We start from the raw sequence: 12199 nt of genomic DNA on the forward strand, positions 1-12199 counted from the left end.
TAGGAATTTCACAATCCTCTCTGACAGCTTATTGGGCTCCAGGATTGCGCAATCCTGCCAGCTAACCCTCCCAGCAGGATTTGCGCAAATTTTCCCAGCAGTAAGTTGTTCAGCCCAGGATTTACGCAAATCTAAGTAGCAGTTAGCTGATCTACCTAGAAATTATGCAAACCTCCTAGGCAGTCAGCCTAGCTCCAAGCCAGGAATGCGCATTTTTCCCAAGCAGTTGAGCACTCGCATGCGTGAACAATTCGGTTGACTAGTTCCACCTAGGACCAAGGAAACATGACTTGCATGCATGCATGACTTGATCTTCCCGAAATATCAAGAGACAACATGAAAAAGGCATCCCATGATTCATGGAGCTATTTTTAGCAGCCGGGGGTTACATGCAAAGTTGTTTTAGAAGTTTCCCTCCAAGTGTTGCTTTTTCCTAGATTTGCGGCATGCACGTCATGAGACCAAAATTATTTATTAGACGCATTAGATCTCATTCATTCACATTGATTTTGGAGCTCTGACATCCCATAGTACATCCAGGACTCTTCGACACATCTGGCTCAAATATTCACGGGTAAGTGGCCTCAACTTGTCTTTTTCAACATTTTTGTCTATTTTTGTGTATTCGCTTGTGTGAGTGTTGTTTTATTGATTTCTTTGAATGCGTACTGTCGTTTACATATTTTCTAGCTTGTCATAGCTTTATTTCAATTTTCGTTGTTATCTCACTGCTGTCGCATGTGTTAAACTGTTTTCCACGGACATTCGCCCAACCGGCAAACTACCGCACCCACATGCATGTTGGTTTGTCTGCTGATTCTTTCATTCATGTTTTGCATGCAATATTAATCACTTCTGCTATCACTTAGTGTCACCATGCATTTCATTTTCTTACTGGCTTTCAGTTTCCCATCGGCAAGTAGGGCCAACCTTGGCCTGGGTTCTACCTTCACCAAGGCTGCATTGCGCAATCTAGGGAAGGAAGGCTCACCTTCCTCTCTAGATTTGTGCATTCTTGACCAACACTAGCCTCTAGGACTATTTTGTGCATTTCTGGAGGACATTGGTTGCTTGGCCAAAAAATTTGCAAATTTTTCCCTGGGCCAGCAATCCTTCCCAACTGGAATTGCGCATTGCGCAATCCCAACAACCATATGCCTAACTAGATTGCACATTTCACAGATCCATTAGCTAGTCCAACCTCACAGACAACCCAGACTCCATGTTGTGTAGTTCTGGCAGCCAGTCACCCAGCCTCCCATTTAAATTTACACAATCTCGCTCATAATTTCCCCAGGTATGTGTTGTGTCCTTCCCCAGATTTGCTTTGTTATCACTGACATATTTCTTGCCATACATGCTGCCTTTTTCCAAATCTCTTAGGTGTTCATATGTCTCAATGGATTCTAAGAGGACAAGATCTCAGGACACTGATGGTATTGCAGTTGGAGTAGCAGTTGAGCAGGCGTCCTCTAATTTGCCGATCTACAAAGATACGAAGTTGTATCTAGACAAGGACATTAAACTGAAGTAGCAAGAGCCGAATGAAACATTCACATGTACTTTTGGGGAAGACCTTGAAGTCCGTTAGGTGTACGTGAACATTCATAAGTCTAAATTGTACCATATTTCATGGAGATACCCCGCATTCCGATGCTTGGACATGATTCACTAGATCGTTTCTCACACCAACCTTGAGACAATGATCTTAACAAGTATCAATGGGATGAAGCTTGCAACCTTCTGGGAATGATATTACGATGAGTTGTATCAGATGACCGATCCCATGAATGTCATGACTCCTCCATTGATCTTGCCCAACAACAGAGCTCACTTCAGGGACATTATGAAGGATTGGGTAAAGGAGCTAGCTCGCTTCAGGATGACACCCAACCAAATCTACAAGACAAAGATATTGAGGAAGGCGTTTGAATACTTGATCATATTCGCATGTTGACTAAGTGGCCAAGCAAGCACTAGGACCTTCCCTCAGAGTTGGGAGATCACACTGGACCAACTGGCTAGAGAAGGAAGACCATGCAACTGGCTATTGAGGAAGACCTTCCCTCAATAGTCACCCTGTTATGTTCCTATACTAATAGGTGTCATGTATCATGATTGACTTGGTTTAGCTCTGAAATATGTGCATACCTTTGCTTGTTGCAAATGTTTTACATAAAGAGAGAGCCCTCTCTGAGTATAGATTGGCTAGATTTTGTACTTAAAAGATTGGTTTGTGGTTACCTCGGATCCTTTCCTTCATCCAATAACTTCAAAGGAAAATCTAAGTGACAACATAGTGGCGACTGCACTGGGGAGACCAAATCCTCAGTTAAATAAACCTTTGAGAAACATAAAGTTTGCATTTAAAGAATCTTAAAGGATTATTTTGAAGTTATTTTGAATTTATTTTGAAAATCCATAAAAGAATAGCATTGAAAAGCTTGAAATCTGGCTTTAGGAGGAACTCACTACACTAGGGCTAACCCTGATCCAAATCCTCCCTCTGTGTTTGAAAATCATAACTTGATTCCAAGAATCATTAGAAGGCAAGAAAGTTCATTAAGTCCTAGACCTTTGCTCAGATCACAATCATGTCTAGTTGAAAGGCTTTTCCTAGAAGATCTTCCTTTTGACGAACACTTTGAACTCTCTCTGTTTAGAACCACATCTGACAGTGAATTATTGGACTTAGTCCAAGATCCAGAATTCCTTAGAGAACTTGAAACCCAATGAGCCAATTTGTCAATTGATTGATATCTGTAGAATTCCACTCAGTCATCTCTTACCACCGATAGAACACCTGAACTTTCTGAGACTACTTCTCTTTCTTCCAGTTCATCATTATTCCCTCACTCATCTGAAATCCATTCCACTCCTCCCTTCATCCCTTCACTCCCTCTTCAATCAATCATCACTCAACATCCTACCACTACCTCTAGTTCTTCTTCCACAACCCAGACACCACCTGTTACCCCAACTCTTGCCCAACCTACAATCATGGCCAATAGATATGCTCCTCTTGTGTTTCCTGCTACCCCAAGTGCTATGCCACAGGATTATCAGAGTAAAATTACTACTTTTGATGGCACTGGGACCTACATAGCTCAGCAGCATACTAGGAAAATGACAGACTACTTTGAACTTCATGAGATTGACACAATAGATGTCCAAATGAGAATTTTCATCCAAAGTCTAGTTGGAGAAGTTAGAACATGGTTTAGATCTTTAGCTCCCCAAAGCATAGACAGTTTAAGAATCCTTTACCAACAATTCCTGAATAGGTGGGAGAAAAAGAAGGACCCCCTTCAGATTTTATCTGAATATGAGAACCTTAAAAGGGGACCTCATGAAATTGTTCAGGACTATTGCACTAGGTTCAATAGTGTTTATAATGCCATTCCAGTTGACCTTAGGCCCCCACTTGGTTTAGCCCTGATCAAATTTCCTGATGGATTTGATTTAGATATGGATTTACAATTAAGAGAAAGGAACCCTCCCTCTATGGAAGAAATGCAAAGTGTAGCTGTAGGTGTTGAGGCTAACCTACTTTCCAAAAGAGCCAAAGCTAGGAAGAAGAGAAGAATACCTACAAAAGATGAAAGTTCACTCTTTGAACAAAATATTGATGCTATTGTTAAAGGAATGGACAAATTGTTTGACAGAGTTGAAATAATTGAAAGGAAATCTCCTTGGGATGGCTAGCAGGCTAATTCGGGGAGAAATCCTAATTTTAGAAAAAATCAAAATCAAATCACTGGTAAGAATATTCCTTACTAGAATAGCAGACCACCTTTCCAAGAAAATTATGTTGAAGCCTCTCAATCAGAAGACCCTGAGCAAGACACTCAGATAAATTTAATGGGTCTATATGGTGAGGAAGATGCATTCCTAACTTAGGATGACCAAGAGTCCCATGTGCTGCAACAATTTAAAACCTAAACAAGAGAGTCGTTCGATTTCAGATAGGGATATGACTTTGCTATTTTTGAAGTACATAAGTAGTATAATTTAAGAAGTAGAAAAAGTACTGATAACCCTGAAACAAACCAGAAAACAGCTCCTAATCAACCTAAAAAGGGTAAAACAGTTCCAGTGACCAAAACACTTCAGATCCTTTCAAGAACAAATCAAAATCCCTCTAGCCCCACCATAGAAGATGTGTCTGATAACCAGCCCAGCAATGAACAACCTTCCACTTCACTTCCCTCCAAGGAAATAGTGGAAGAGCCTCAAAATATTGCATCAGAAAAATCAGCAAAGGATGTCCCAAATCCTGAAATAGAAGAAAACGTAGAAAACATTTCTGCCAGAAACCCAAAGGTTCAAACTGACAAAACAATCCTACCCTTTAATCTTGGAGCAGAGGTAGCCAAGCTTAAAATTTTGGTTCCTTTGACAGAACTGGTGAAACATGATGTTTACAGGTCTCAAATAAGAAAATCATTAAATATCATTGAAAATGCAGATTCTGTAAATCTCTTTGATGACCAACCCGAGTTGATTTTTGGCCCTAAAGTAAATGGGAAACCACTGGAAGGAGGGATACCACCTTTCTATGTCAGTCTCAATATCCATGATAAGATTTTGCATAATGCCATGTTTGACTCTGGTGCTTCTCACAACCTCATGCCCAAGTCTGTTATGGAGAAACTCAACCTAGACATCACTAGGCCCTATAGGGATTTATTTTCCTTTGATTCCAGTCAAGTGAGGTGTTTAGGTCTTATAAAGGACTTATGTGTTTCATTGGTTCAATACCCTACTAAAACTATACTTATGGACATAGTGGTAGCAGACATTCCACCCAAGTATGGCATGTTGTTGTCCAGATCCTAGGGTGCCAAACTTCAGGGGTCTCTACAATTAGACATGTCATATGCTTCCATATCTTTTTTTGGACAACGAAAGAAGTTATATAGAGAAACTTTAATGAAGTATGTAGTGAGTAGTCAGGAGAAGCCTCAAAACTTTCCCATTTACTCAGTACATTCTGATATGGCTTCCTTTATTCTCTATAATGCATAAACTAATCTAGATGATATTCCAAATGGTATAGCAGCAAAACCAAAAGAAATCAAAAAATCTAAAGACATAGCAACATAACCAAAAGAAATTGAAAAAGAGAGGTCAACTGTTCAAATTCAAGAGATATCAGATGATAAATAAAAATCAGATGATAAAGAAAATCCAGATGACAAAGAAAATCCAAATACCCTACTTAAGAAAGACTACACTACCCCAGATACAAATTATGAACATGAAATTTTATGGCATTTAGAATTTGAGGGTTCAATAAACAAATTAGGTGTAGGGGCAGGTGTATGGGTCTATAACTTAGAGAATGATCATGTGGAAGGACATGCCTATAGGTTGAATTTTAAATGTACAAACAATATGGCAGAATATGAAGCACTCTTGCTAGGCCTCAAGTTAGTCAAAAGATTAGGAGCCATAAGGGTATCAATCATGGGAGATTCTGAATTGATAGTTAAACAGATAAAAGGAGTTTACATAACCAGAGATCCTAGATTAGGACGTTACAGAGGAACAATCATAGAAATCCTTAATACTTTCTTAGAAACCCAGCTTGCAACCATTCCTAGAAAACACAACATGCAAGCTCATAGCCTGGCTATGTTTGCCAGCACCTGAAAATTGTTGTTCTAGCCCAATCACTAGTATACTGTTGAGATTAGGCATAGGCCAGCCATACCAGATAATCTTAAGAACTGGAAAGTTTTTGAAAACGATAAGCAGATTAATCACTTTCTGACATTAGATGAAGAATTTGCTAGCATTAATATAGATGTAGACATAGTTTCAGATTTTGATCACACTAATGAGTTAGACATTAACAAATTGGAAGAAAACTCAATAAACATGCTTCAACCTACTAAATTCATGAAAATAGATATTCAGGATTTAAAGAAAATGGATATTGATGAAATAATTGATGATGAAACTGCAATTATAAATCTCAAAGATAATCAATTACCCAAGGGATTAACTCCTTTGGAGGACCTATTTGATTCTAATGATATTCCTAAAAAGCCTAAGATGGAGCCCTTGAAAGAAGACATTGAAGAATGTAACATAGGAACTCAAGAGAATCCTAAACTAATAAAATTGTCCAAATCATTACCCCTTGATGAAAAATTGTAATATATTGAGCTAATGAAAGAATTCCAGGATGTTTTTGCCTAGAGTTACGAAGACTTAAAATCCTATGATACTAGTATTATTCAACACACTGTCCCTTTAAAATAAGATCAAAAACCTTTTAGGCAAAAGCTAAGAAGAATTAATCCTATTTTATTACCTTCCATTTAAAAAGAGACCAAACGAATGTATGAAGTAGGAATCATTGCTCCCATTAGGTTTTCAGATTGGGTGTATAATCTTGTCCCTACAAGAAAGAAAACAGGGGAAATCAGACTGTGTGTTGACCTTAGAAATTTGAGCAAAGTCTCACTCAAAGACAACTATCCCTTACCTAAAATGGATCAGATACTGCAAAGGGTAGTAGGTTCCACAAGGATTTCACTTTTAGATGGATTCTTAGGTTACAACCAAATTTTAGTCCATCTTGATGATCAAGCAAAAACTGCATTCACAACACCATGGGGCACCTTCATGTATGTCAAAATGCCCTTTGGATTGAAAAATGCAGGGGCCACCTTTCAAAGGGCAATGGATATTTCCTTTGCAAAGGAAATCCATGATTTCCTGGTTATATACCTTGATGATATAACAGTCTTTTCAAAGTCAGATCAACAACACCTGGATCATCTCAGGCAAGTTTTTCTTAAATGCAGAAAATTTGGCATTTCTCTGAACCCAAAGAAATCTTTATTTGGTTTGGAAGAAGGAAAATTATTAGGCCACATTATCTCTAAAGATGGAATCCGGATTGACCCAACTAGGATTGAAGCTATTTTGCAAATACCTCACCCAAGAAACATTAAATAACTTCAGGCATTTTTAGGAAAAATAATTTTTTTAAGAAGGTTCATCTCTAACTTAGCTGAACTAATTAGATTATTGAATAACATGTTGAAAAAATATTCGACTATTAAGTGGACAGTAGAGGCTAAACAATCATTCGAAGAAATAAAATTAGCCTTAACTCAAACACCAGTCCTCACAAGCCCAAAATTTGACAGAGACTTCATTATCTTTTCCTTTGCATCAGAACACACCATAGTTGCAGTTTTACTACAAAAGGATGATCAAGGATGTGAAAAACCAATAGCCTTTTTTAGTAAAGCTCTTAGAGATGCCTCATTAAAGTATAAAATAATGGAGAAACAAGCTTTTTCTTTGGTAAAAGCTATTAAAGATTTCAGAGTGTATATTTTGTATTCTCATGTAGTAGCTTATGTTCCAAATGCTGTAGTCAAAGATATCCTGACACAGGATGGAGTTGATGGCAAGAGGGGAAAATGGATAGCTACTATTTTAGAATATGATATAGAGATAAAACCTACCAAGTTAATTAAAGGTCAGGGGTTGGCCAAACTCATGGCAGAAACAAATTGCCAAGCCCTAGACATAAATCTGATTATAGAACTAGATAACAAATAGGAGATGGCGACTCCACAGATCAACCAGCCTTTTCTAGATTCCCCCTAGCATGATGATATTATATATGTTATACAAAACCCGCAGGCTCCTCCAGGGTTATCCAGAACTAAAAGTAGGTTTTTGAAAATGAAAGCTTCGAGATTTTGCATTATGGATAATACTTTATTTTGGAAAAATCATGAAGGAATTTTGTTAAATTGTTTATTAAAAGAAGAATCTGACAAAGTACTCCAAGAATTTCATGTAGGGGATTGTGGTGGGCATCTCTACTAGAAGTCAACTACTGAAAAAATTCTAAGAGTTAGATTTTATTGGTCAACCTTGTTTTTAGATGTTAAAAAATTTGTAACTTGCTGCCACGAGTGTCAGATCTTTGAAGGAAAAGAAAACTTTTGCCTTTTCCTTTGAAACATATATCCACCGAAAACCTTTTCAACAATGGGGTCTTGACTTCATTGGAGAAATCCATCCACCTTCTTTTGCTCAACATAAATGGATCCTCACTGCAACTGATTACTTCACCAAATGGATAGAATCTATTCCCTCTAGACAGGGCACTGATACTGTAATAATAGGTTTTCTAGAGTCTAATATTTTGTCTAGGTTTGGTTGCCCTGACAAAATTATCATAGATAATTCCACAGCCTTCAAGTCAAAGAAAATGATTCATTTATGTCAAAAGTATCATATAACACTTGGTCATTCCATAGCTTACTATCCTCAATGGAAAGGACTTGCAGAATCTTCCAATAAAAGTCTAATAAATATTATCAAAAAACTATTGGAAGATAATAAGAAAACTTGGAACAAGAAATTAACCAATGCTTTGTGGGCAGATAGGCTTACTACTAAGAAGTCCATTGGAACCAGTCCCTATGAGCTAGTGTATGGAATGGAGGCAGTTTTCCCCTCATATTTAGGAGTTCCAGTCATGAAGTTACTTCAGGAAGCCCAAGTGGAACCAAATGATATACAGAGGAGAATTAACCAAACTATCCATTTACAGCAAACCAGGGAGGAAGTATACAACAAAGCCCAAGTACTACAAGAAAAACTTAAGAAAATCTTTGACAAAAGGACCAAAGCAGAAGACTTTTATCTGGGAGACAAAGTGTTAAAGTGGGATTCAAGAAGAGAGGACAAAGGGAAACATGGGAAGTTTGACTTCCTGTGGAAAGGGCCATACATTATATATGCCTTCAGAGGAAATAATTCATATTTCCTTAAAGAATTGAATGGTGAAGAGATTGAAGGAGGACCAGTCAATGGTCGAATGTTAAAGCACTACATTGACCCAATTTACTAATTTTACAAGTTCAGTTGTACATACTATATCCTTCATAATGTTCAGTGTTGATTGGATGGTAAAAGTTTTGAAGTTGAAGCCCGAAGAGAAGGCCCTAAGCTTCAGAAATATTACTGTCATACATACCAATAAAGCAGCAGGGAAAAGGAAATTGCAGAGTAAAATCACAGTCTTTCAGAAGGCCATTGATCTACTATTCTTGACTTTCCACCAAGGAAATCCATCCCCAAGTGGAGCCACTATTATGTTCCTATACCAATAGGTGTCATATATCATGATTGACTTGGTTTAGCTATGAAATATGTACATACCTTTACTTGTTGCAAATGTTTTCCATATTTGTAAAAAATAAAAAAATAAAAAAATGTAAAGGGAGAGCCCTCTCTAAGTACATATTGGCTAGATTCTGTACTTAAAAGATTGGTTTGTGGTTACCTTGGATCCTTTCCTTCTTCCCATAACTTCAAAGGAAAATCTGAGTGATAATACACCTCATGGTATGCATGCAGAGATTTATATGTCTGCTTACATTATAGATGCTGTCTATGCTCGACGTGAGTTCTCAGGCTTGGAGTGGTCATGGTCACCGACGGAGACTGTTGTGAACACATATTTCAAGTTGTTGTCCAAATGTAGCTTAAGAGGAGTGATCATATGGTTTTCTGACCTTTTTTTCACCCTAGTATATAGGTTGGTATTTAAACAGGATCCACCCTGTATGTCAGAGGAAGCGATGAAGGCATTCCTAGGCATTGAGTATTGGTATGCCTCAGTATCTGGCATGTTCATCCGAGTTTTTAGTGCGGAGGAGTCTTCACATGTTCTTCCAAAGTTCTCCTTCGATGTGTTTGTCATGCAGGAAGTAGCATACCACATCTCGACAGGATTGACAACTAGACTACAATGGAAGAAGAAGGCACCTTGGCCTGCTCTTCCATTGCGGATTGGGTTATATGACATCCAGAGTATAAAGCAAGCAGATGTCAAAGAAAAAAAATGAGGAAGTATCCTTTCGACCTCCGAAGCTTCAACCTGTATGACCCACATTACATTGTGAAGGATCACTGCCACGAGATTTCATTTCAACTGGATCCATGGGGCATGTCATTCAATGGGCTGAGGAGAACTCATGGAGATACTGTTACAATTCATCTAGACCCAATGAACAAGTAGGCTTCATTGTAGAGTGGTTAGCAAAGCAGCATGAAGCAGCATCACAAAGAGCACCAACAGTAACAACAATAGCAGTGGCAGTAGATCCAAGCATACATGTGTGTGGCAAAGGGAAGAGGAATATTGTCGACTGCATGGAGGAAAAGAAAAGCTACAAGTTTTGAGCAGATCCACTTGTAGAACAAGAATATATGGCTATTTAGGTGAAGAGGTAGCAACGTGACAAGCGAATCAAATGAAGGTAGAAATATAAGAAGAGAATGGAAGAAACAGAGAAGGAGTTGCATGAGCTGAGGGAGAAACTCCGGAAATAACAAGAGCTGCACCAACAGGAGCAGGAAGCACAATAACAACACATTCAATAGGGGGTGCATCATGTGTAGATAGACGAAGCAGTTCTCATACAATATTTGATTCATCTCAACAGCTAGCATCAGGAAAATAGGGTGAACCATCGTAGGGGCAAGAATTTGCTCATGAGATAGAGTAGGCGCTTGAACAATTGGATGCAAACATGGAGTAGTAGGAGTTGGAATAGGATACCGACCTCATGCCTCACCACAAAGAGGTTGACTCACCTACTTCATTGCATCCCAATGATGAGCAAGTCTCGGATGACCAAGGAGGCACTGATATCCTTGGTGGTCAAGCAGAAGTAGAGATGTCTAACATATCCTTTGACGAATCTCATCACAGAGTTGTGCAGTCTCAAAGAGTACGAACTACAGAGGACCAAACATCCCCTATGTAATTTGAAGAGCAAGTGATCATGACTGATATGCACAAGCATCCAGTTGCTTTGGATGCTGCAACTAGAGTTTATGTTGAAGTCATTATCTCAAGTGTTCATTTTCTCATAGTTGAGAATGAGTGAATGGCGAAGGAACTACAGGTGGCTAAGAAGGGAGGAGACTTGGTGACAATTTCCACCTGAGCTGAATTGAAAAAGGAAATACTAGATGAATTATTGTCCTTGGACAGAGTTATGCGAGCATTGTACTCCAATTTTGGTACAGTGCATCAAGCAGTTGTTCATCTCCATGGATGGCAGCAGTGATGTGCGAGAAGAGCACGCATCTTGAAGAACATACATACTATTGTTGATAACATGCAAGTATGGACAATGAAGTACAAGGGAGCCCCACTTCACTTGCCAAAGATGATGAAGGCCAATGTGGTCGAGTTGCAAGCATGTAACCAGAGTCAGATCTAGAACTATGAAGACCTACCGCAACTCATCACTACCATAAAAGCTTCCCATGCATGAGTATTAAAAGGAATGGAGGTTATAGTGCACACTCATGTGATCCCATCACTTGGGACTCTCACCCAGATGGAGACAAAGAATCAGTTCCAACAGGAGCTTGACTCATACTTCGACGAGTTGATGCGCACCACCACCAGCCGAGAGTTTCCTATCAGTGCAGACATCATGCGCAAGTATGTTGCTGGTCCAACCACAGTGAAGACAATGATGTGCATGCTCACAGACGAGTTGGACAGAGGAGCCCGAGAAGTGTACCAAGATGCTATAGAGGTAATGTCTAGGTTTCAGACAAATGTCATAGCAGAACACACAGAAACTCTCAAGGACTACCAATCTTGGCATCAATAAGTCACCATTGATTAGCATGAGGATGTCGAGCAGTTGGACTTCTATGGTTGTCTAAGTCTGAATGATGTCTATTTTGGCTTGTCCAAGCCATTATTCACATGGGTACATGTGCATTTTAATGTTGAGTCGTGTCAAGTGTAAGTCAAGTTTCAAGAGTGGATGTAACAGTCATAGAGTAGGTGAAGAGTCATGAGGGTAGTTGAATGGTCACAAAGGGGAATGTCAAGGGTCACCCCACCCTTTGTTATAAATAGTCCCTCATAACTCATTGTAAGGGATTTTGGTCAGCCAAGCTTCTACTAGGAATATTTTGAATAAGGCTTGGATAATATTATAATGCGCCTTGGCTTCTCCACTACACAGAGCTAGTACATTTCTTTGGAGGAGCAAGCAGATGTGGTTGTAATGTTCCACTGTTGGGGCTAGTAGGTTTACATGGATGTATTGTATGATTGTGACTTACACTTCTTTATATAATAAGAGCCAACACATTTTCATGCATATGTTGTTATTGTAGT

This window comes from Pinus tabuliformis, chromosome 6, assembly GCF_031772625.1.
Source record: "Pinus tabuliformis cultivar Carrire ecotype Pingquan chromosome 6, CPIR1, whole genome shotgun sequence".
Lineage (NCBI taxonomy): Eukaryota > Viridiplantae > Streptophyta > Pinopsida > Pinales > Pinaceae > Pinus > Pinus tabuliformis.